This window comes from Atractosteus spatula, chromosome 9, assembly GCF_055471065.1.
Source record: "Atractosteus spatula isolate fAtrSpa1 chromosome 9, fAtrSpa1.hap1, whole genome shotgun sequence".
NCBI lineage: Eukaryota > Metazoa > Chordata > Actinopteri > Semionotiformes > Lepisosteidae > Atractosteus > Atractosteus spatula.
In genome coordinates this window covers 40258554-40282337 of record NC_142714.1, presented here as the reverse complement: position 1 = coordinate 40282337, position 23784 = coordinate 40258554, and the positions used below count along the sequence as shown (strand labels likewise).

General features: G+C 38.1%; 1 protein-coding gene across 5 annotated transcripts in view; it reads left to right on the top strand.

Moving 5' to 3' along the window:
• Nucleotides 1–15813: 15813 nt before the first annotated feature.
• klhl13 (kelch-like family member 13) overlaps nt 15814–23784 on the top strand; it is a 120173-nt gene continuing 112202 nt past the window's right edge. For 3 of the 5 annotated variants that reach the window (XM_088925743.1, XM_088925738.1, XM_088925741.1), the window contains exon 1: nt 15833–15873. The gene's annotated coding sequence lies outside the window, so the exon portion shown is untranslated. Of the gene's footprint in view, nt 15874–23784 lie in introns of all 5 variants that reach the window. The other 2 variants (XM_088925737.1, XM_088925742.1) reach the window with 2 other exon arrangements.

The following is a 23784-nucleotide window of genomic DNA, read 5'->3' as shown; positions in this document are numbered from 1 at the left end:
GTTTTCTTTCTTCTTTTTTCAGCATGGAATAAACCTATTACTTGTAAATTAGTCACTGCTGTTTTCCATTATTTTAGACAACGTTTTAAGTTTTTGTCCTAAGAGCTTATGTGCTACTGAAGTCCTAATGCCCATGAACCTTTGAGGTGCAGTCTGTGGAGAGGAAGGGAAAACGTGTTTTTCCTCTTACAAATGGTAGTTTACAACAGGAATTTCTTTGTTTTGTTCAAGTCAAAAAAGTGGACTGTCCATCTGTCCACTTTCCTTTAAATAATTAACCACCCTGGAGCCTGCTTAAAAGTATTGCAGTTATGCAGATAATTAAATTATTACACTGATTAAGAAACTGAGAATGTGCCTTTTAACAAAAGCCAGTTGACACCAAGCCCTCCAGAAACGGTTTGAAAACAGTGCTGTAAATAATATTCGAAATGCTGTCACTAGTGTCAACTACTGCTAAATCTTTGTCCTTTTAACTGCACTCCATTGACATTGCAATTTGTGTATCAAAAATGTCCTAATGTTCTACATAGGCTGTTTTCTTTGGTGGCAAAAAATTCTGATAAAAATAATGTGAGGAAAACACATGTGTGATTTATTAAAATACACAGAGGAACCAATTTTAAATTGTACAATGCCTAATGGTGCATCTTTGAAATAATTCACCATGTCATTTCCTTCCTTCAACTTTAACACCATTTTCCAAAAGCTGTTTGTGCTGGAGTGTTAACAGAATCAGAGTATGGCAGAATATTTGGACAAGATCATGTAGATTGTATCTTATCTGGTACACTTCTCTTTGTCTTTTTGCTCAATTGGAGAAAGTGGTAATGCAAGCCATACAGTATACAGTCAAATACAGTAAGCGTGCCATGAATCTGAGGTTTTGATGTATTATTGCATAGTAACCAAATCACAGCATTCATATAAGATTCAGTATTTGTCCTTTCCTTTAGATTCAGATACAGTACTATAGTATTGAATTAAAAAATGACATACCTGTAGTATAATTTACTGATGTCAATAAAAGTTGAGCCCATTGCAGTCATAAACATTTACGCATCAAAAGCTAAATGCAATGAGTCTGCTGTTGAGTTTTACTGCACCACAGCTTTTGCAAATGTACCATGCCTAATTCTTAGATACTGAGCGATGATTCAGTGAGCAATGCCTCCATGAATTATCAATCATGCAAAGGTATGTTTGCATGCCGTCTGCAGCATTGAGGTTAAATGATGAGAAAGCAATAAGGAGCCACATTCTGATGATGAGCAGCAGATGTGCTTAACACTTCTGAAAGTGAGCTCAGCTAAAATAACACCTGCGGCAAGATATCTGTGGGGACAAAAACATTTTTCCCCATCATGTCCAGGAATATAGAAGCGGAAAAACTGTATAAAATACATGTCCATAAATTATTCAAGAATCCTGAAAAGCATAGGGATTTCATATCTACAGTATGTAGATCAGTAAAGTAATAATTTTAAAATTAGCAGCATTGTTAGTCTTCATTAATATAGCACCTCTCACAGAATAAAATTAACTAATATGTACAAAATGTGAATAAAATAAACATTGTGGTCTTGTTTTAAAAAGTCCTGAAGTATAAGTATCATCTATTCCATTTAGTAGTTAGTAACTCATTGATCCATGGATTTCATCCAGTTGATTCTTGAAAGAAATGGGCTTCAAGTACATGGCTGGGCTGCTTGTTCCAGACTTCCAAAGCCCTTTGGATAAAGAAGTGTATCTTGTACTTAGAACAATTAGATTTAGATGCCTTTTCTGTTACAGAAAATGAGAGCCAAAAAGTCTTTTACCTTGAGAGAAAGTCCAAACGTCAGGCCAGATCGTGATCCAAGGAGAGTAGTCCGAAACGTGAAAGGTCAGGAGCCGTCTAGACTGAGAGAGATCACCAAAGCAGGTAAGAAGCTCAAAAGAAAGCACAATGAGCACAAGAAAGCTGAGCAGAGTGGAACAGGCGAGTTGTACTTAAATACTTTAACAGGGAGAGTGTGTGTCGGTGATTGAGCAAGGCCGTAGGTTAAGTAATTAGTGCCTCTGTCTTCGTCTTGTTCTGGACGTCCGGTTTGTAACAGTTTCGTTAGCAGTATTCTGAAACTCGATACCTGCATATATTATATTGACATTTTTCAAGCCTTATAAAACAGATCAGGGTCTTCTTTAAAATGAAATCAGCTTCCAGCTTTTACTCTTCACTGCTTTATGGGCATGGAAGTAAATTCATGGTCTTTTCTGCCATAAAACTGAAACGCAGAAACCATTTTCACAAGGTTCTGTTTTTAAACCAGCATGTAATTTTTTGTAAAATGTAAAACAAAGTGCTAATATTGGAATGAAAGAAATTATCCAGAGAAGATGATTCTAAAACATGTTATTTTTGGTTTTCTTGTTTTACTTTAAAAGGGCAAATAAAACCTTAACACAAATATTTTTATACACTAGCAAGAATGCCTACAAGTCAAGTTAGATGTTTTTCTTTTTTAGTAGTAATAACTGCCACACTGATTCTAAAGATATACTCTTAATCACTCTCTGACATAAGTGATGCTCACCTAATCATTATCTAATTTAATTGGATAATGCCTTTAGAGAGAACCTAAAAACTCTGATACCAGATTTCCTTTATCTATGATTCCCTTTAAGGCTACTAATGACATCCTCAAGTAAAAAAAAAACAATGTTGCATCAGCATCAGCCAGTCATCACTGGAACAGACTTATTGTTCATGGTCTAATGGCTTCTTGTAGGGGTGCTGTCTGTGTGATGTCACTGGCTACTGCTAGTGAAACAACTCTCTCCAAACCAGAATGTAATGCAAGATCCTGGGGCTTGGAGATTTGTCTTTGGGGATATGTCTTGAAGACAATTGCCTGCACTAATTCAAGCTAACCTCCCTCGAGTGAGGGTGGCGAATTCAGTACAGTGTAAGCTTATCAGGAAGTGATCAATCTAAAGAAACATTTAAGAAAAGAAACATCTAAAGAATCTAAAGAAACAGATAAATTACTTATGATAAATTAGCATATTATGTAGTAGTAACAATACATAGTTATATATAGTGTAATTGGATTATTCATAACCTTGCATTTTAATGCTAAAAAAGATATAGGACAATGGTTTCCTATTTTATCTCAATTGCTATCATAATAAATCCTTAAATTAATTGTTTTATATCCTTTTCATATGTTGTGAATAGGTCAACAGAGGTTTTCTTGTTCTAATTCTGAAGAAGCATTCTTTAAAACTATCACATACGGACCCCCATAGCATTAATTGTAAGAGACACACAACAATCTTTTTTTTATCCAAGGCAGTGCTGTTAATTCTGGCTGAGAGGTTTCTGTGTAAATGGATTAAAAAGATAAAAAGATTTCAGTGGGTTGAAACAGAAAATCACTCTTATTGTAAATGACCCAAGTCTCCAAAGATAAAGCTTAAAGAAAAGGTTTCCCAGTTAACATGCAAAAAAACCTAGGTGATCTTTTCTAATAATTGAAGCAAGTTCTCAGGCTATCAAAGCAAGCTGTAAAAATGATGTTCTTGATAATCATAGTACATCAGGATTAATTAGTGTTGTACTTATCTGCAAGTGACTGTAGCCTGTGATATTATATACATAATGTAGTCACTGTAGAAAAGGAAATTACATACAAAGTTCTTATAGTATATGAGAAAATATGTATTTCATGTACAGTATAAGAAAGTAATAAGCACATTTCTGTAAGAAGGAAAGCCATCATGATATGCCACCAAAATTTTACTTATATTACTTATTATATTACTCATCGGTACATATATTGCCTTTTAATTTTAACACACAATAAGAAAGTAGAACCTTGAAAAAGAAAGTTAGGAATAGTAGGCTAATTACAGTCCATCCACAAACCCATGTCTCATTTTTTGTAAAATATATATCCACTGGGGGGGGGGCAGTATGATGATGGCATAATTGTTAGTATTGCTGCCTCACTGCACTGGGGCCATGGACTCGGTTCTGATCCCGGTATGCTGTCTGTGTGGAGTTTGTATGTTCTCCCAGTGTTAGTGTGGGTTTTTGCTCGGTGCTTCGGTTTCCATCCACAGTCCAAAAACATACTAATACAGTAGGTTAATTGGCTTCTGGGAAAACTGGCCTGGTACGAGTGTGAGTGTGTCAGTTTGCCCTGTGATGGACTGCTGTCCTGTCCAGGGTGTATCCTGCCTTACACCCATTGCTTGCCAGCTGTCCCCGCGACTCTGAAGTGGGTGAAGCCATTAGAAAATGGATGAATGAATGTCCGCTAGGGATACAAAGCAAAGGATACAAATCAACCTATTGTAGTTCACTTAGATTTTGTCAGGTTCTTCTTTAATTCACAATGTCCAACAAAGTGGTGATATGTTGAGGGAATTTGGGAGAGAAGATATAAGAAAACTACCGTCAACTTTTCATTTCATGTGTCTCTTTGTGGGTGAGGGTGATATAGACAGGGCTTTGGACTAAATCAAAATTATTGAAAGAAATTAAATGACATTTTAATACTGTAAATAATATTAACAACATTCTTTGATGTTGGTTTGTAACTGTGGGGGATAAAATCTGCTTGTCCATTGCTAATCCACATTAATATAAAGTCCAAAAGCAAACCTATTAAAGATTTAGTAAAGGTTTATTCCATGCTGAAAAGAGAAGAAAAGAAACATAACTTTTTGGCTGTGGAGCCTTCTTTGGGTGTCTAAAGCTGTATTCTTTGTATCTTTATAAAAATGGAAAGAGCTTATTATAGGCACTATTTACCATGCGAAACCACTTCTCAAAGGCAGTTGGAATCCAGGGTTCACCTGCATGTGCTACACTGGATCAGTCTGGAGTCTCCTGCCAACTTTCCAATGAGAATTATATTCTCTGAATGGAAAAGACTCACTGCTTGTATCAAAGAACATTTAATCATTTTACCATATGAATCATCTGAAAAACTTCATCCACAATAGAAGTTGTCTTTCATAATTCCTCATTTTTGTGATCCATTTCTTACTTTTGCTGATTGTATGATTGATCAGACCTTGGATAAGGACCCCACTCATTTCATTGTATTTATTTATTTTAAATATTTTAGTGAGCTAGCCACATGTTTCCCATATCAAATGGTTTTAATTCACATAGGTCACCATAGGTAGTTAACAGGGAGAGATGCATAATTGTAATTGTTGCTCAGTTTTATTTGTTCGGAATGCAGGTTTTGTTCACGCATTCTTACCATGTTTATATGTGTTTCACTGGGAGCTTCAGTTTCCCACTGGCATCTGAAGCCATGCAGGTCAGCTCTGATTCTTCTTCACCCGAAACTTTCCTTTCAGCACGCAATGTAACAAAGCCTCTCAAGACAGGGGGCATTACTGAGGAAAGGACCCTACTCCTGCTTCTCACAAAAGGGGCTGCTGAGCATTGCCAATCAAACAAGATAGATTTGACAAATGGGTCTGCTTGGGTTATAATCCCTGGTCCCTATTATACGTACAGTATTATTTTATGATGAACATTTTGCATCTAGCAGCAATCATCATCAATTCAGCAGCCAGAATCCTGACCAGGTCTAGTGCAAATGATCACATTACTCCTATCCTGGAGTCCTTGCACTGGCTTCCGGTCAAATTCCGTGTAGACTTTAAAATCCTCATGCTCATCTATAAGGCTCTGCATGGCTTGGCACCTCAGTACCTGTCTAAACTATTAACACCCTACTCCCCACCTTGCAACCTTCGCTTTTCTAATTCTGGTCTCCTTACTGTCCCCCTAGCCGTCTACATTGTATGGGTGACAGGGCCTTCTCCTGTTATGCCCCCAAGCTCTGGAACTCTCTACCCAAGGATATCAGAGAGTCACCTTCTCTAAACTCCTTCAAATCCAGACTCAAAACCTTCTTCTTCAGAAAAGCCTTTACTTAACTGGTTTCATTCTTCACCCCTCTGCTTTTCCTAGTACCACCATCCACGGTCTCCTCTATATATTGTAATTGTGTTTTATCTTGTGTATTCTTTTTTATTTATTGTTGTTGTCATTCTATAAAGCGCTTTGAGAAGCCACCTTTAAAGGTGCTATATAAAATAAAGTTTATTATTATTATTATTATTATTATCATCTAATTAATTGGTATTAAGGACATACCATTTGGGACAGCCAAAGAAGATTAAAGAAGAGATTCAGAACCAACAAAAAAATGAACAATTATTTTATAGGGTATCATTGTGGGAACTTGATTCTGGATTCTGGTCACTACCTATGGCAGGAAAAAATAATCTTCTTTATGTCTGTTTTCTTTAATTCAGGATCACTGTTAGTTTTACGGGAATTTTATTGCGCAAGACTATGGAACTCCGGTTTGCCGCTAAGAGTGTTGGGCAACCGCAAGGCTTCTATTGTGGATGAAGTTTTTCAGATGATTCATATGGTAATATGATTGAATGTTCCTTGATACAAGCAGTGAGCCTTTTCCATTCAGAGAATATAATTCTCATTGGAAAGTTGGCAGGAGACTCCAGACTGATCCAATGTAGCACATGCAGGTGAACCCTGGATTCCAACTGCCTTTGAAAAGTGGTTTCATGTGGTAAATAGTGCCTATAATAAGCTCTTTCCATTTTTTTTTATAAATATACAAAGAATACAACTTTAGACTACACCTTTAAATTTAAGGTCAGAAGCAAGGAAGCTAGTTATTATTTGGATTCTTCTGTCTCTTCAGACCTGTGCATATCTGGTCTATGTAGCCGAACAAAAGACAAATACTTGAAATTCCAGCCTTTTAATACCAGGATGTTAGATACTCCTGAAAGTGTGTCTCCATAACAGCATTTCTGTACACAATGAATCCTGTTACAACAGCCCCAGGTCAAAGCATTTTCAACCATGCTTTGTAAGCTAATTCTCATTGGAATAGAGATCTTAAACTTTTTAATTTTGACCAGTATTATCTTTGGGTCACTATGAATTTTGCTTTAAATCAATATAAATATTTTATAATGGATGTTGCATGATGCGTGGATAAGCAACCGTTTCATACACTTTGTGTTGAACTTGAATTACCTAAACATTACTTCTAATGCTGAAAAGCCCTCATATTCTGATACATTGTGATGCAGCAGGAACCAACCACAAGTGATAAACACCTACAAATGAAATATCCAGCTATAATATCACTTCAGGAGAAATCTTTTGTACCTGAGGAAACTAACGGCCAGAATTTCAAATGTAGCAGGTGCATTGAAGTCCATTCATTCAGTGATTCTTTCTCTAGAGCAAAAAAAAAGATTCTAAAACAGAATTCTAATCAGTTGCTGGCTGTGGAGTCAAAAATAATGACAATATTATGTCTGTCGCAAAAAAAAAATCCTAATACAAACCTAAGTATACAAAGGCTATTTTTTTTTCTGCTTGAGAGTGGATTGCATTCCATCAGTGTAAGGGACACATCGTATTTTCAGGCAACCCATATCCAGCTGTGATAGGGACACCATCACAGCCTCATAAAACTCAGACATTTCAGACACTGAGTCTGTCGATCACTAGTATAATATCCAGCACTTAAATTGAGTATAGGCATGTCATTAAAAAATGACTTATCTGCTGAAAAGACCTTTATGATAAAATTGAAGATTTCCCACACAGAAAGTCCTTTATAGCACTGAAGTGTACGAACTAATAGAAAGGCAAAGCCTCCATCAGTTAGCAACTGCTAGATGTGTGACAGCACTGGGAAATTACTTGCCTCATTGCTCCTTGTCTGCCAGCACAGAGATAAGTCCTGATGTTGCCAGCTGGGGGTCACAGGTTTTAAACTAAAATCCTTCCAGGGCTTAGTGCTCTGACAATATCCAGTCACTTGGCAAAAACAATGAGATGCTGGAGGACACACATAGCCTACCTACAGAGAAAGGAGAAAATATACAGTGGACTCTGAAAGGAACCAAAAATGACATGAAGGGAAATCTCTGTGAAATTAGGTCAACTCTGGCTAATCTTGATAGAATGTTACTCAGGACTGGATTGATTGACTCCTCACCTACCATCTACAGTATAAATTACACAGCACATACAGTGGTATTGTGCTTCACACTGACATAGATAGCAAAGAACTCTGGAAACCAGAAAGCTGGCATCAAAAAAGATGTGGGTTTGCAGTTAGTGGTTTGATTAGCAGATTGAACTTCTGGTTTAAGACTGGAGGCAGGACAAATTTGGACCAGATTAAAACAGAAGTTCAACCCTCCCAGCCCTATGCAAATTACCAAATAAATGATTTAATGATGTTATCTGTTCGTTGGAGAAATCCTGTGTGTGCCATAACACATTCTATTGATAGAATTTGGCTGATGGGCTGATTTTTATTAATTTGTTACTAAATAAAGTTAAATTAAATAAATTGAGTTGTATTTAATATGAGCCCTGACTCTTCTTCTCCAGTCAAATGCAAGTCTTTCTTCCAAAGACAATAAAGTAATCATTTTCATTATGTAATAAGTAGAAGATAATAATATTGAATTCTTTAAACAATATTAGACTGGATATAGAAATTAAAGGTAAATTGATTCATTCAGATACTAGCTAGATCATCCATCCATTTTAGAATTTTTTAGAATTTTTCGAAAACATTCATCCAATTATAGGACCATTGGGGAGCTGGAGCCTATCCTGGCAAATAATGAGCACAAGGAGGGATACACCCTGGACAGGACACCAGCCATCGCAGGGCAGACACACAGACACAAACACACACTCACTCCTGGGTGATTTTCCCAAAAGCCAATTAACCTACTAGTATGTCTGTGGACTTTGGGAAGGAAACTGCACCTCCCAGATTAAACCCACACAAACATTGGGAGAACCTACAAATTCCATGCAGATAGAACCTCAGGTATGGAATTGAATTGAACCCAGGGCACTGTGAGACAGCAATGCTAACCACTGTGCTTGTTAGTTCAATGTCCTCCAATTGCAGGAACAGGAAGTCTCTCAGACAATAGGAGGCACTTTTTTTTCAAACAGCGTGTAGAATATTTCTGTCTTTGTGAATTTAAACAGAAAACTAAATATACATTCTTTTCCTGAAGATATTCAAAATAGATTTAATATGTATACGTTATACTTAGAATACAAACGCAAATACTACAGTCAGCAAACTATCTGACCTTAAAACCTGATCCTGTCAGATCTCATGAGGTTCTCAAAGCTAAATTAGTATTTGGAAGAAGACATTATATTTAAAAGAACTAAATGTTAAAAATAATATTTAAAGAGACTTAGGATGTTTAATGATCCCATGGCAGTATTTGAAAGAGTAAGGGTGCTAACTAGGCCTTCCTGTTCAGACTTTCTGAGTCCATCCCATTGTACTTTTCTTCTTTAGTCAAGCAGCTACAGGGGTATTTACTTTGTGATTTCAGGCTGCTTGAACCATGAACTTATGTGCCATTTGAGAGAAGGGAAAATTTCTGTGGGGGATGAAATAAATTCCTTCCTAATGAATAAAGTGCTTTGCCATACATTGTACTGTATTATTTTTTATTAGTATTCATAGGAAAAGTAACTGGCCAGATTGTGAAAGCCCAGAGTGGAATTTAGCCAGGACACCAGGGTTAACACCCCCACACTCAGAAACAGTGAACTACAGACTTTTTACTGACCAAGTAGTCAAGGTCTCAATTTACTTATCCAAATGATGGCACCTCCTGCAGCATAGTGTCCCCTGCCAACGTAGTGGGGCATTGATGTAGGAACTTCTGGTTCAAAAGTAAGTGCGCCACCTACGGGTCTACGACCACCAAGACAGTAATCAGTACTGTGTCTCCAGTCTCAGTGTTGACCAGTTGTAACCCTGCTTTTCTTCTGAGGCGCCAACCTGCTGTATCAGTAGTTTACATAGTGGTAATAAAATGCACAAACATAGATAAACATGCAAAAAATGGAAAAGAAGGGAATATTAAATGCTATTTTATTTCCATTTTGATTCCCTTTTTCCGTTACTTTCGTTCAGGTTCGTCAGTACGGCAAGCTTTGAAAGCAAACCCTGCTGTGATGTCTGCTTTAATTACTTGAACAGGTCTGTGAGTTCTATCCCCAGAGCACAGCAATTCAACGTGTCAGTTCAATACCACGTTTAATGGGCTGCTGTATTTCACCTGGAAATGCATCATGTTTTTCCCGCTGCCTGTGCCAATGTTGTGCTTAGGAAATGCACTTCTGTCTTAAACAGAGCGTAAAACAAAAGGCCTGGTGGCGAAAGGCTTCCAGTGCATTTGATAGATGTGTTACTGTAAAAGTAAAGTTGTTGCCAAAACAAATGTACACATTGAAGAAAGAGGTGACAAACCGAAGAACATATATCAGTAACACGAGTGATGTTTTTTTCTTTACAGATATTCAGCTCCTGACAACATTTTTGCTCTTTTTCCAAAGAATTGGGACTGTTCAATTCCAAATAAAAAAAAGCAGTAATTTACTAGAATAGACGATATGTGAATCCTTAAAATAATATGAAAAGCTGTTTTTCTTATGACTATCAAATATACCAGTTGAGTGAAAATGTGCATTGGCAAACTGCCGATAATTGAAACAACAGTAATTTTTGTGCCTTCAAACCAGTTAATGTAATACTCATTTTTGTTGTGTGCTCATCTTCACTTTGTCATTGTATTTTGTAATAATACATGACACTTGTTTACTTGCTGCTGATCCCATTGTGGAAGGCATTTTCAAATGTCATAAAAAGATAGTACAATGGTTTATAAATGCAATTTCGCACTGCATGGAGCATGATACCATAATTATTTTATGGATCTCTTGCTGTTACTAATAGCTTTCTTCTCTTGTCCCACTAAAAGCATTACTCGCTTCTGTGGATAGGATCCAAAATCTGAACGAGCAAAAAAAAAAGTAAATGCACATCTAGTAATACACACACCAGCATCATCAAGAAAAGTGTACTGAGGAACTGCTCCTGTCTCTGTCAAAGAAAACTCTTGTAGTGGCAGCAGCTGCACACATGCTGAGTGTGAGAGGTTTAGTGATGTGGGGGAGGAACTACTAAAATCTGATTTAATTAAGACATGTGTTTATTGTTTCCACAGGGATGAGGTAAATACAGCCCTTGGAATCTTATGGTGTTCCTCTGCTTACCATCATGCTACAATTCGGCACGACCATAGGCTTTTGGGTTTTCTTGTTTCATGTATTCCTTGGGTGACTGGAATACAATTTAAGTTGTCAACTGCAATCACATGTAATTCATTGAGCCCCATGGTCATTATTTTGCCTTTGGGCAAGCTGCCCACTTCACTGTAAATGAATTAGTTGGGCAGTTTGCCCGCAGAGCATCTGTAAGGAAAATCAAGCCCTCTGAGCTTAATAGAGAGGTGAACTCAGCAATTACTGTGCCTTTCTCTTCTGCGGGTTTATGAACAACCAAGGCAGAAGTCCACAGAAGTGATATAACAAAAAAATGCTATATAAGTGCCAAAATATTTTAAGAGATTATGAGAGTAGGACACAAGTTTTAATGTTAATTCTAAGCAGAAAGGGAAAGCAATATCTTTCAATTAAATATAGATCAAAGTCTTGAAAAATTATAAGAACAACATTGCATTTGCAAATGTAGTTCAGAAAATGGACAAATTGGGTAGGCCGGGGGCAGAGTAAGAAAACATGAATGGTGATGTTGCTGAGAGAAGCATTTGATCTGCATCAGTTAAGATATAGGACAGAAAGTCTGAACGCAGAAGCAAAAAAGTGAAGACAATGAATGGACTGGGAAAAAATAGCACCAAGGAGAAAAGACAGAGCCAGAATGATCTAAACAATGTGGCACCCCACCTTCTTGACCAATTGTTTACGGGTTATCAGAAAACTAGTGGCCTGAAGGAACAGCTGATTCAAATGTGTGCCAGTTGCTGTTAGCGAGCCACTCCAAAGTGAAACTTGACTATCTGGTGTGTTTGATCTTTGATGGACTGGCTCAATAGTTTAATTTTAATTGTTTCAATGACATGGCATAGCTCCAGGAGCTATTACACAGCTTATGCCATTATTTTAAGAAGTTGAATGAGAAATCAAGAAATGTGGTTTGAGCCTGGAATTTCCAGTATAAGGAATTGGTTTTGGGCTTTTAGTCTTGATCACAGATCCTATACACAAAAATATAATATCATCTATAAAAAAGAAAACCTTCTTCCTGGTTGTTATCACTTGCCATCACAAGGCTACAGATGAAGAGGAAAGAGGAAAAGGCAAACATAAAAGCAAACACTCTTTATGACCTCTGTTGTAATTGTTTGTGCAGATTATGAAAAAATAAGGGTTATCCACTGGGTAATTTTCCAAAATACATGTTTTGGACTTTATGTAAAAGCAGAGAGAATTTTCCCCCCGAGTAATAATAAGGGTAGAGTTACTGCTTGATTAGCAGTGGAAAAAGAAAGCACAGAAACCTGGCTGATAGTTGGAATCTGCTTTACATTACAAATTAATTTAACTGCTAAAGCTAACAATTGCCTTGTAATTAAGTATATTTTGTCAAGATGTTGCCTGATTAGCAAACAACCCAGTCACAAACAGAAATTAAACCTTATAAAACACACACCATGGTGTGATTATCTGTTCAAAGGGTACAGTAAATGCAGTGGAGAGGTCTGAGCCCAAGAACTAATCTAGTAACAGGTCTAGGGAATAGATTACTGATGTCATTGAAGGTTGCAGAGAAGCAGGCCAAGCTTCTCTGTAACCTTGAAGACACCATTTTATCGGACTCAGAGATGCCCCATCTCATCTGTGAGAGATACACAAGTTGGTGATAGAGACTGGGTTGCTCTTATAAAGCTAAGGCATAAAACAGTCCATGCTGGTACACTGCCTAGTTGATCAGCTCTCATCTTGCACAGGTATTTAACATTGAATCACAAGAACAAGAGAAAGAAGAGCAGAAAATACCTTTTCTTCAATTAACAAAAGGTCTATGGCCTATTCTACTATGCCAGTTGGCTTATCATGTAGGTGAATTGAACAGAAATCACAGTGTATCCCTGCCAACAGTGAAATGCTTTCAACATGAATGTAATATCTCTTTTTAGCACTGAGAGTCTGCCAGTGTCTGACTTAATAAAGAAAGACACGTTTTGGCTAGCTGTCATTTCCCAAATCCTTATTGAGTGGAATTTCACAAATGTTATAACTGTCCTCCTAATGAATTATACATCTTTGCTGTCTTTTGTTTCTTCTTTTATAAAAATGAACATGAATGTGGACCCATGCTGTGCAATGATCATATGGGTTTTAGTGAAATTACAGTAAATCCGTTGGTGTTCCTCAGTGGAATGTCGTTTCCATATCCCTTCTGTTTTTGTGATACAAAACTCTATTTCTTAGTGTCATTCCGATTACAGTCATTCAATAAAGCACACAATGTATGAAAGGTTACATTTTTGCTTGGCCCATCTTGCTACTTCTGAATGTTAGTAACTTAATGATCCATGAAACCCATTAAGACTTCTAATGAACACGGTGACTCAGCATACAGAGGATGACTTAACAATGGTATGGATAGCTTAATTAGGCTACTAATGATTTAACTAAGGTTCAACACAAACTGGTTTGGGTCCCACATTCACAGTCTTTTTAATGAATGAATGAATGATAATGTAGCTCTCTCGGGTTCACTTGGGTATGCACCCTCGCCGCTGCTGCCTCAGGTCGGCCCCCCACCGCTGGGGACTCGAACCCAGGCATCCGGCGTCACTCAACAGGGACCCAGCCAGTTGAGCTAAAGGGAAATCTCCCATCAGCCCGACGGTTGCAGTCCCTGCTATTCACAGGGAAGGGTGGTGACATCACTGCGCTGGTAAGCCAGCTCGCACAACCTGCAATGTCGGCCGTATGCGTTACAATAACATGAAGAGCACAAAATCTTAGACCATTACTATGGGGGAAAGAAAGAATTATAATGGGTGTGGGATTTCTGGCTAACATCTAAGCAGCACCTGACAACCCCTCATTTTTTTCTGCTGTTGTTTTAATTTCATTTTCTATATAATGTGGGGGTGGACCTGGTTTTATTATTTCAATCTTTAGGTTTCGTATGGGCACACAGATGCTGATGCTGTATGATACTCTAGGGCCACTTTAAGATTACTTGTTAAACATCCATCCATTTTCTAACAACTTAATCTCATTCAGGGTCTCAGAGGACCAGAAGCCTATCCTGGCAAGGCACAGGCAAAAGTCCATTGGCAGGGCAGACATAGACACAAAGACATGCACTCATATCAGGACCAATTTTCCCAAAAGCCAGTTAACATCACTGTACCTGTATGTCTTTTGGCTGTGGGAGAAAACCAGAACACCAGGAAGAAACACACCCAAACATACAAGTAATAGGTTTATTCCATGCTGAAAAAAAGAATAAAGAGAACACAACGTTTCGGGCGTGGAGCCTTCTTCAGGAGTGAGAGAGACAGGGCAGTGGGCAAAGGTAAAGTAGCGGGAGAACAAAGGTTGGGAGGGAGGAGGAGTGAGAGGCGGGAGCAGGGGACAGAAAGAGAGGCCAGTCAAGAGGTGTGAAATCAGAATGGGTGCAGAGAGGTGTGAAATGAAACTTCCAATGAATGGAGAAAATTTAAAAGAACAGTAGTCTGTCGTAAAGAGAAGGGAGAATGTGTGATCCTAGCTGCAGAATTATTTTGGTTTCGGTGGTCTTTCTGATGTATGAGTTCGGAAAACCGTCTTTGAGAACACAGACGGAGAGATTAGAGTGGTCGTGGCTGTCAGAGGTGAAATGAGAAACAATGGGCTTGGAGAGATCTTTAATCTTCACAGCCCTGACATGTTCTCTGAAGCGGTCTCCAAGACCCAAACATAGAGCTCAGTGTTTTGAGACATTAATGCTAACCACTTATCAAATAACCAGAGGGAAATAAGTGATTATTTCTTGATAAAACTACCTGTGGGATGGAAAAAAAAGACAAATATCAACAGTCTGTTAAGACTTGGTAAACTGCATAGGGATGGTAAGTGTATTGGAGGTTGTATTAATACAATGGCTAAATCAACAAATGAAAAATCCACAGGTCATTTTTAGTAGTCTATAAGGCACTTTTAAGTCATTTTCAGTATTTGCCTTTAAACATGACACACACAACAACCAAATAATTACAAATTACAAAACAAGATAACTCTAACAAAATAATGCTTCTAGAAAAAATGTTTTACTGTAAATTTGGATATAAACCTTGCAATAACTTACTGATGTATATTAATAGAAAAACAAAATCAAACCACTTCAATTGTTTCAAAGTCAAAGGAAAAAAGCAGGTAAATTTTGTTATTAACTTTAGTTTTATATCTGAAAAAAAGGTCTACTAAGCTTATTTTAGTCTCAATAGAACCTAAGATCATATCTGTCACTGGCTTTTAACACTAAGACCCATTACACGAATTTATTCGTTTTTCCTTTTTCTGTTTAATTTTCCTGTAGAGGATAATTTCCCGTGGCTTTTTTATCGTTATCGTTATCTTTTTTATCATGTGTAGCACATGTTAAGCACACTGCTGTAATAACGTTGTACTGTAACTTACAGTGCAACTCTGTAACAATAGTACAGTGCTGATCCCCGCTCCAAACATGCGCAAATGACGTCTGTAACGGAAGTCCTTGCCGTTCAGTTTGATGGTCATTGGATCTGGCAAATGACTGATGGATTCGCCGGAGAATCCAATTCCTCGGAACCAATGAGAACTGAAGGCGGAGGCGGGGCTCGCTGCGGTTCAGAAGTGGAGTAGATTTGGGACTTCAAAGAGGAAAACAAGACCAACTCCGAGACGGGCAGGTAAGAAAACCTACAGTAGAAATTATTTGTCTGTGGCTTTTTTCTGCGCAGAAGCTATGGGCACATTTCTACAACAGAGACAGATTGTATCGCTTTTTAAAAAGAGCCCACCAGTTCATAGGTTGTGATGTGTTTGGTCGTTTTTACACGAAAACAGTTCTATGGTTAAGTTGATGTTATTTGACTTACTGTAGTAAGCTGTTTCATTTCGGTGCAGAGCTTGTACAGTTTCGCGGAAATCTATGAAGAGGTTAATCCATTAGCATTAAGGCTTTTTGTCTGAGAGATCTGTGCAATGGTTATTTTTGCTGAATTATTTCAGGAGTACGAGTGTGTGCGTTAGGATTCGAACTATTTCGTTTCCTAACTTTTGGAAGTTCAAGTTGTATCTCTCTCCCTGGAGCTGACACTACGATCATTTCATGGCTGGGTACAAATCTATATTTTTGCGAGATGGAGCAGGTTCCCCCCCGCATTATGTGTGAGGAAAGATTCAAAAGAGCTCTTTGCTAACAAAATAAAACGCCAGGGGAGGAACTGACCAGATCTGTCCAACGAATGACATTAACGTAGCAAGCTCTGTCACGTTTCTGGTGAGGGTTTTTTTTTATTTGGGTCAGACGCTAAGTCGGTAATGAAGCTTAGCATCCGTAGTATGGACAAGCATTCGACTGCTGTGCCTGTGGTTTCCCCTTTTTCTGCTGCCTCCTGCTGATTCCGTCGCATGCTGGGCTTTGCGTGTTGGATAGACGATCGCCTTGCTGGACTCTGCCGTGTTGTCTTTCAGTCTACGTACAGTGTGTTTCCTTACAGGGCAGTGATGTTTAAACCACAGTTTCTCACAGCAGAAAGTTGGGTGTGTGTAAGGCTTAGAATTTTTCAACCCTGTCGCCTCCACGAGACCTAGTAGTATTTTTTAAATGTATATTCGTTGCAATACGGTATACAAAATTGGGAACAGTTATTAATTTCAGCGTTCGTTGGCAGCTCTTAAGTATCCGAAATATTTGAGCAGTCACCGAGTTTCTGATGTGCAAAAGTGCGTTTTACTGTTTCATTTCTGAATGCTCCGCCGAGACAAGGTTTTGAACACCGTCATTACCAGAAGCCACAGAATAGTTTTCAGATTTAAACACGTGTTTCCCCCCCGAAGAAACCATAAAGAACGTCCATTGGGTCCCCATGTTTACACATGTATGTTCACACAAAAATGCGACTACCTTTTTTCATCCACTTCTTTCAGATCTAGCAAACTGTTACTCCCTGTTTTCCATCATTCAGTAGGCTGGATTGTTTTGTGCCATCAACCAGAAAATGAAAAGGCACAAATCATTTCTCTGCGCCTTTTTGTGTACGTTGAACACGTACTGTATGCGTTTAGTTTGTGCATGGACAATACAAAAAAAAATACACAAAGCTTGAATTCTTAAATTGTGATCTCCCTTTTTATCCAGTCAATTCACTTGTCCATACCTTGTCCTGGGTTATCTTTCAGTTTAATCATCATGTACTGAGGGCAGAGAGTAAATCTGATGGGAAGGAGTCTTGGTTCACATTAGAATCTCTGTAACTTTTCCCTGTTTCATTCAGAAATGCCAACTTGAGTTTCTGCCCATCTGTCTCCCTGTTGAACTCTCAGAGGAATTTCTTATGTACTGCAGGGGGTCCCTTCAGTTTGTTTCTAGCTCTTTATAGAAATGAAGCAAGAATGGGAACTGGATCAGGAGGTTAAATGTCTGTTTGACTGTACATAGTATCCATTATGTGCTTTAGAGTCTTATAGGCTATGTGTCTAGTAAATCTCTAGAGCTTCTTTTTCACGGCAAATCAGACATCCTCACACGGCCTTATTGCCTGATCCTGCCAGCGTCTGGTCTGTTCAGTACTGCCAGCTGAGAGCTCCCTGCTACATTGGACTTTTGGCAGAGCTTGGGTGTGAACAGAGCTCACAGTCATACAAAGCTGTTGCGGGTTTGGCCAGGATGAAATCAAATCTTTGATCCAGCTGTCAGTCAGCAATGTCTAACCTGTTGTGTGACGACAGCTTTCTGTTTTCTGGAGGCCTGTTTGGCCTTCCCTGCCTTTGTGTATTAAGAGCACTGAGCTGGTAGGTTGGTCAAAGTTTTGATTTTAATCCAGTGTTTACTGGTGTTGCAGGAAGTCTGTGACCCTGCAGATTTTTTAGAACTTGTGAAAAAGCAAGCAAGTGAGTGGAGTCAAGTTACTTTTAAACAAAAAAGCCAAACAAAGAACTGGCTCCGTTGTGATCTTAGACCACCCAACACAGTTTTCTCTGGTGTTGATTTTCATTTTCACAATGAATGGCTGTCCCTTCTATATGTACTCTAACACCAGCAGCTGCTTGTATTCTGCTTTCAGTGGAGAGTTATTTACCATTCATCCCGGCACAGAAATCTCAAGCCTTCCCAATTCCTTATAATCACAGGATCAGGAAGAGCAGCATTGCAATATGTAATAACTATGAGAACATTTCTTATTTTTCACCAATAATTTCAGATTTTGGAGTTTCTAGAGGACCAGAGCGCTTGGTATAATAAAGGGCAAAATCATAACTGAATACCTGCAAAAAAAGGTTTGTATATGAAGAAAGAAACACATTCCCACAAACATCCCTTAGTCTTTGCACTGTAACCATGTTTGTGATTCAATGACTGATCTCAGGGCTATCATATAATATTACTTGCTGGGCATACATTATGGTACATCCATCACAAGGGGACAAGCTTTTTTTAAAAAAAAAAAGCAGTAAGGAGTTGATTAAATAGATAATTTCAGTGAACATGTAAGACAAGTCCCTAGTCTTCACATAACCAAATCACATTATGGATCTTACTTGCTCAGTGGTTGTTGTATGGAGCTTGAGGAGTCGGTATGATACTACATGGTGGAGGCTCTTAGCATCAGGGTGATTTATTTTAGCTTAAGACCACATATTTGGCAGCACTCCAGTGTAGTTATTACTGATAAGGAAAGAACAAAGTGCATTAAACATCGACACTGGCTCCTAGAGACTTATTGCCATCTTCAAACCCCAGTCTTGGTTTAGTCTGCAGTGAAACAAATCTCAAACATTCATTTTGAAAATATAGCTTTTGGTAGTAGAGTGGTACCACTTAAATCTTGAATTTTTTTCATCTTTTACAGCAAAACGTTCATCCCTTTTCTGAATTTCTTTCCCCTGGTGTGTAGTAGAGATATCAGAATAGGCTCTAACCAAGTGGTGTCTGGGCCATCTGTAGCTGACTTGACATTCCCAATGGTTTGTGACTTTGTTTGAGTGTTTAAGTCCTTGGATCAATATCACAGTGTTAAGCATTCTACTGTCAAGCCTTGACTTGAACTGAATATTAATGTATTAAATAAAAGTGCCAACTTGTTAATTCAGTTTTGTCATCAGCGGTATAGATCTTTTGTTCCGTGTGAATGGAAAATATTTAATCAGGAAATGTGAAACTAAGAAACTTCCTGATAATTATATCTGATCTTCTGAAATATCTGAAATTTTCTAGGGTGATAGTGCTGGGTGCTATCAGATGTTTAAAAATAAAGATCACTAAAAAAAGGAACCCAGAAATGAGGAAATGGAGAAGTCAGCTAGAGCACTGAAATAAATGCTAATTTGAAAGTTCCTTTTTTATATCCGTCTTTCTCACTCAGGTTTGAGTGTTCATCATTGAAGGCATTTTAATAAGTGATGTGCTGAGCTCCTCACTTATTAGCTATGGGGAAAACGGGGTCATCCCATACGAAATCAATGAAAATGGCCAGTTGTGACCTCACCCCTTTGGATTTTAATACACATTTCTATAAATGTCAGCCCTTGGGAGAAAAGGTTAGGTGGTGATTTCTGGACCTGAATGACCAATTATTCATTGGCCAGGGGTTCTTAAATTTGTCCCATTTTGGATCCCCACCACAGCGGGGATGCACATATCCTCATCACTGATAAACACAGAAGGATTTGTCTTATATTATTTTAAATCTTCTTTACTGGACTGGCAAGCTGTTTTAGAATTCCTGCAAATGAGGTCAAGATGAACAAACTCATCACTCTTTTTTTTTTTACCTTTATATATTTTGATCTCCAGAAGTTTGTGTTGTGCTGCCATTCATTCAAGCACTGCAGACATTTGAATAGAGGCTGTGAGGTTTAACGTGAAATCTCTTTATTGCCTGAATAATGTGTTTTTTTCTTCTGATATTCAGCAGGAGTGAACACTCAGAATTTGTTTCATGTGTACTTATTTGCTCTAAAGACTATAATGCTAAGATCAGACTTTTAAATTCATTTTCAGTATACTGTAAATAGTGCCCTAGGCAAACCTGTGCACCTGTTCTCACACCAAATATAGCAGCTAGAGCACTTCAGCTCACTACTTTTTTTTTTTTTAGTGGATTTGATTCACTTGTTCCTCATTTACAGTCATCTCCAAATTCTCTTTATTACTGAAACACTGAAGGCGAGAACATTACTTGTAGAAATAACATTTACATTGAGCAACATTATTAGGGTTTCAGATTTCAAGGCTTGCTGTGACCGATTTGTAAGACATGTTGGACAATTGCCCAATGGCTTGCTGAGAACAATTTTCTCAAGTCACGGTTCGGTCAGGCCTTGAACTGTGCCAGTAATCTTCATTACTTTTTTTCAGGCCATTTCCGAAACAAAAGTAACGGTGCACCAGTTTTTCAATTCAGTCATTCAAATTGAAGAACTGACCACAGTTGAAAAGGATTCCCTACCCCCCTTAACCAAATACATACTGTCACATTTGTGTATGCCAGGAACTGATCAAACCATTGTCGGTTTGAGAGATGTGCTGACTTCAGTAGAGCCAACCACAGTGATGGACAGAACATGCATTCTAAGTGCAGTAGAGCTGAGCAGAAGACTGGTTACAAAGCAGTAGGACAGACTAAAATATGAGCCTCACAGTCACATCTTGACATGCTTTGAAGATCACTTGACCCGACGCCCTGTATATGCCTCAACCAAAGGCGCTAACGACAGAAAAATGACAGATGGAAGCAACGCTATAAACTACAAAATGGGGGAAAAAAAAGTGTTGTATTGAGATAATTGAGGCCAAAAGTAAGAAACAAAAGATTACAATAACCTGTAATTTATAACTATTGTTAACACAAATTCTAAAATAGATTGACTGCCCTTTTTCTAAACATTAAAATGATATTAAAAATCACCTGTTTATCAGTGATGGTGATATGGATGTCGTATTGTAGGGGAGTTCGGAATCCTCTGTATCCTCAATCATTCAGAGCCAGAACTCACAGTCTATCCATTTCTCCATCAGACACCTATTTCTGGAAACAATATTTCATTAAAACAGAAGTGCTGAGGTCAGTGGGGGCCTGATTTCATTTGGAAAGGTCAAATGGCCCTTTTGTAAGCCAAACTTTGGTCAAGATGCTACGTTTTTCAACCTTGCTACTTTCCATCCGTTCCTCCATTGTCTAACTAATTCATCTGATTCAGGGTTTTTCGGGGAGCCAGAGCCTATCTTGGTAAGCAAGAGGCACACGGCAGTATACACCCTAGACAGGACATAAGTCCATCGCAGGGCCCACAGAGACACAAACACTATACAAACAATATTTTCCCACAAGCCAGTTATCCTACCTGTATGTCTTTCGACTTTGGGAGAAACCCCTAGCGCTCTTCTCTTAGAACATAGGGGAGAACATGCAAATTCCACATAGACAGGACCCCGTGTCCAGAATTGAACTCGGGGCCCCAGAGCCACCACAGTACCACCGTACTGTCCTACCTTTTACTTTTTGTATCAATATTTATAAGATTTATATAGTGCTTTTCATTCCAAAGTGCTTCACAAACACGAAGAGCCCCAGTCCTGAAGTTCTACACCCACCTGAGTGATGTGTGGCAGCCATTCTGCGCCAGCATCACTACACAGCAGATCGGCTGGAGAAATGAAAACCTGCCACACTAATTGAATTGAGGAAGAACTTTATGTAGATCCAGATGTATTCAGACAAGTGGAGGTAAATAATATTAAGTGTTACTTCACCATTGAAGTTTGTATATGAGCTTGCAGGTAGGCCTGTTAAAATGTGAAATAGTAGTCGTGCGCTTAGTTTACTATCACATCTGATACTAAAAAACAACTATTTATATCGAATTTATATCTGAGATGGTGAGGTATTCATTTGCTTCAAGGAATTGTTCAGAGTGTCTTTTTGATTGATTTAGTATTAAAAAAACTGTTTTTTGGTACAGTTTGGCTTGCTGTTTTTGGTTTCATTTTATGGGCTTTAGAACAAATAGAGATATGATAAAAGACTCGAATAGAAAAATTCTGGACATTGACATTGAACAGATTTGATGTTTCTATGTTTGTGTATAGCTGAATATTTAGTGAAATGTGAGACATGTTCAGGTTATTGATAGAATGCCACACGCTTTTGAATTATTTTTGCTTTTGTTGCAAGCTGAATCCATTTCCAGTTGAAAATAAAACAGTCTGAAGAAGAAAGCTGAATCTTGAGTCACAGTTTCTAATTTTGCTTAGCAGTAGAAACTCTGGACCTCCTATTAATACATACCAGTGTTCTTCCTTAATTTCTTGGAAGTGGACATTTGATATCTATTTGGAATCTTTCTGTACCTCACTCGACTAACTGGGGAAAGTCACAGTTTCTATATTACTTTCAACATGTCTGATACTATAAGTACAGTTGAACAAGGTGCTGTAGGATGTGGTAGAATAACACTTGGGAGTTGGTTTCTCTGTTATTTAATACAAGTCTTGTTTATTTAGGAAGTAATGATCAACAATATTGTTTTGACATACATCTCAAACTATCAGATTTTTTTAAAGAGCTGCTTTTTGTTTATCATCACATCTGTATCGTGAACACTATTTTATCATTGCAGCTGACAAACAGTAATGTACTGATGCTGTTTAACAACTGGAATATGGAAGATATTTTGTAAGAGTTGTGGAACATTTTTTGATCATGTTGGGAGGAATCCTTTACGATTTAGTTTAGGGTTAGATATTAGCGTTGCTGTCTCCCATCTCTTGGGTCATGGGTTTGATTCCAGCCTGTGTGTGTGTGGAGTCTGTATGTTTGCCTGGGTCTTTTCTGGATGCTTTAGTTTACTCCAATTTTCCTAAAACATGCTGACTGGGTTCATTTGTGTTTCTGAATTTGTTTGTGTGCGTGTACTCCAATGGACTGGTGTCCCAGTTTGCAGTGCAGTACTTTGCATTGTTTCCATGACAGGCTTGGGGTTTCTGCAAACCTTCCAGGAATAAGTGTCTCTCTATTGATGGGTGATGTATTTCCTTTTATTGCTCAAAAAAGCTTAATATTGCAGAGCTCATTAAGCCCTTTTTCTCAGTGAGTGTGATCTTTCTTTGCTCATTCCTGCATAGTTGAGTGCTCAAAGTAGTTTTTAGCTGTTTTTCTTCTATAAGCTGACAATTCTGTACATCTGATTTTCAGTGTTATTTAATGTCTCTCACTTCAAGGTTGTATCTGTATTAATAGTTCTCTGCTTTGGTGTCTACTCCCTGTACATAGATGTGATATTTCAATAATTTCGTCAAAACTAGTACGATCAAGACTAAACGCCAGGAGAGTGGAGAAGATTGTCTCTCTCGCTTGACCATATGTGAGGATAATACACGACACAGGACTTATTTGCTCACTGCATTGGCATCAAACTTTTAGACTTTCCAGTCAAAGATGTTGGGAATGATAGTTTAAGATAGGAACTTGTGATTCGGTTAGAGACAGTCCTGTATGTCTAACGACCAAATGGACTAAATGGGTTGAATGGGCTCTTCTCATTTGTAACCAGAAGATTATCATCTGTTGATTCTTAGACTGTGACCCTTTGTGCTG